At 47.1% G+C, this 3,256-nt stretch overlaps 1 protein-coding gene across 4 annotated transcripts in view; it reads left to right on the plus strand.

Annotated features, from left to right (window-relative positions):
• LOC106867229 (polyprenol reductase) overlaps positions 1-3,256 on the plus strand; it is a 102,346-nt gene that overhangs the window by 42,287 nt on the left and 56,803 nt on the right. The gene's annotated exons all lie outside the window — the stretch shown is intronic.

Below are 3,256 nucleotides of genomic sequence, written 5' to 3' on the forward strand. Positions count from 1 at the left end.
AAATCGCATGGTTTGGATGGTCTGCCTTATCAACTTTATGATTACATGCCAGACTTGTTCGGTGACCTCTTACCAAACGTTTACTGCAGCTGACAACATAATGGGAGAATACCCAATTTTGTGTGCTGAGGAGTGGTGGCGTTACTGAGAAAAGACCTGAACAAGGGGGATTATATAGACAACTTCAGGCCTATAACTCTGCTGAATGTAGAGTTCAAAATATTTGCCAAAGTATTAGCTATGCTTGTCCATCCACGACAAGCTCTATCTCATGCGATACATCATTGAGAAAGTGGCTAAAGAACCTGGCACGGGTGGGGCCCTGATCAATTTAGATAAGTCTAAAGCTTTCCATAGGGTCGACCATCTATACTTGTCAGCAGTCCTCAAGGCAGCTGGTTTCGGGCTTGTATTTTGGGGCTGGATCGCTGCAATGCACAGCAGCATCTATTCAGTGGTCAGAATGAACGGTCACCTCTCAGAAGCGTTCAACACCATGCGCTCGGTCCGGCAAGGTTGCCCCTCTCGTCACTCTTGTACGTACTAACTCTTGAACCACTACACTTCAAGCTGGAGACGTCGAGGGGCATCTCGCGTGACTTAGGATGTGGGAGATGCGTGTCGGCATGTCCCGATGACGTCACCGTAGTGGTAAGGGATCATAAACATGGAAATGATCGGCACCGCTTTCAGGGAATACGAAGCGGTATCAGGAGCGACTATTAACCAAGAAAAATCAGTGGGCTTGCGGCTCGGTACCTTGAGGGGCAAGTTCATGCCGTCCAACTGCGTCGTTGGGCACTGGATAGACGGACCGGTTAAATTGCTCGGGTTCTGGTTTGGTCCGGACCTCCAGATGGACAAAAACTGGGGACAAGGTAACGATCAGGGTGACTAGTCTCACACAGAAATAGGCCGAGAGGAAGCTATCCCTGAAAGGTCGGGAAGAGATGACCAACGCGTACATGGCGTCCGTCATCTACTACCGCTTGACCGTCGAGCCTTGTCCCGGCCACCGTCTGATTACATTGGAGCGTATACTCTTCCGCTTCTTGTGAAAGACCGCGTTCCGATGGTCAGGCAGTCTATCTGCTGTCAACACCCGCTGAGTGGTAGCCCGGACATACCGTGGTTGATGATCCGCAGAGATGTGCTTAGGCTATGACAACTCCAGTGCTTGCTTGACGGTGAACAGACGCGTATTTCTCCAACAAGTTTTTTAACAGTGCTGTAGTCCTGGGAAAACAGAGACCGAGACTAACAAAATTTAAAAACCAAACAAAGAGAGAAATCAACAATGCGTAACCTTCAAAACGGAGGACACGTGCGAGGAGACCTTGGCCAACATTTTGAACTCTGCATTCAGCAGAGTTATGGGCCTAAAGTTGTCGGGTCTTTTCTCAGCAACGCCACCGCTCCGCGGCTCACAAAACTGGAAATTCTCCCATTCTATAGACAGATACAGTAAAAATTTTGCTAAGAGGTCGCCGAACAAGTCTGGCAAGTAAGCGTAAAGCTCTTTGGACAGACCATCCAAACCACACGATTTAACCCTCGTCCAGCTAGCCATTGCTTTCTGTGTTTCAAAAGCTGTAATCGGCCATTGGCAGCGCTCCGTATCCGTCACCCAGAGCCGCGGCAGCCCGTCGAGCTAAGACGTGAAATCCATCCTCCGACACGGCTCACTTCTGCTCCCGAGCATTTGAGCGAAACGCCACTAAATGGCCGCACACATCTGTCTCGGATCAGTTATCATTTGCCCCTCGTGGTCCAGAAAGGATCGGATCGTGGATTTACTGTCACGCCGTGCCTCCGCCACTCGTGTCTAAGTGCTCGTGCCTTAGCTCTGACAACGCGACCTTCGTGTTTCGTGTTGAAGAATTGGTCGAGTGCCAATCTCACTGCGAGCACGTCGGTCTCTATGCCCTTTTGTAAAAACCTCGTCTAACATTTTGACTAGCTCTGTCTCTACTGTTTCTTTCTACTGCTAGCCCTTTGCTAAACCTTATCAATTCTATTCTAATTAACCTTTTCAGGGAGAACCACCATTTATTGTTGATTATTGCCTCCGTCAACGTCCTCTTAACTAGTTCACTAAACCGGTCGCTGAAAGCTTTACGCGCCGGCAACGACGTATTCAGCTTTCAGTAATCAGGTTTCTATCTATAAAGCCTATCTAAGTCGACTGTACATATCACGAATTTGTGGTCTGTTTAGTCGACTACTTTAAATTGTGGACAACTTATGCTATCCTTATCTGATACCCTACAGAAAGCCCTATCTAGATACGATCTGGATGACCTGATGTCGTTTGACCTGGTCCACATTTGCACATTCGGAAAATCCACTCGATACCTGTCAGATTTTTGATATCGTCTAGCAGGTTTGTGAGGCTTTTGCACTCTTGTCTCCCATCTGCTAACCTAAACAGTTCCACCTTAAATCTAAAACACCATTCCAATCCTCCACAAACACTAAACAGCGAGACGTTCGCAGGAAAGTTTCTAGACGTCTGAAGAAATCTGGTCTTCCTGACCCTGTCGGGATATAGACGTTAACTAGTCTGAAAGTGTGTTCTTCGCTGTCAGTCACGTCCAGGACCACCGACATACCTTCCGAATCCAGGACGAACGATCGTTTTGTTAGATCCAGATTTTCCGAACTATCACGGTGACTCTACCTCCCGCTCCCGGACGACTTGGAGATGTGTACACCTCATTGTCACCGAAAATGTGTTGGAAATCTCGTGAGTCGGAAATTTTGGTTTCACTAATGGCCACCAAGTCGACATTTAGGTCCCTGAGGTCGTTCAGAAGTGACCTCGCTCCAAAGCGACCGCAGGCTCGTACATTCACGCTGCCTATTCTGTACACGACCATGATGTGGGAAAATGAAATGAAAAGAAAAGGAAAACTTACTTGGTTTTGTTTATAGAGACGGATTGTCCGTCCCTCTTGTTTGCCTGGGGTGTTTCCAACAGTAAATCACCAAGAATTTTCTTGGTGATACTCCCTCGAAAATTTCCGATTTCCTGTGGGAATCGGGTTTTTAAGTATGTGTATGTGTTTTGTGTTGTTTAACTAATTTGTATGTGTGCAGGTAGGGAGATTGTGAGTGTGACAAAATCTTTGGGTGTAATGTTTGTATGTGTTATTATGTACTTCATTAATTCATTTTTTTTGCACTTATTGTCATGTAGTTTGTAATGTTAGTGGTGGTGGTGGTAGTGGTGGTGGTGGTGGTGGTGGTGGTGGTG

This window comes from Octopus bimaculoides, chromosome 13, assembly GCF_001194135.2.
Source record: "Octopus bimaculoides isolate UCB-OBI-ISO-001 chromosome 13, ASM119413v2, whole genome shotgun sequence".
In the NCBI taxonomy this organism is placed as follows: Eukaryota; Metazoa; Mollusca; class Cephalopoda; order Octopoda; family Octopodidae; genus Octopus; species Octopus bimaculoides.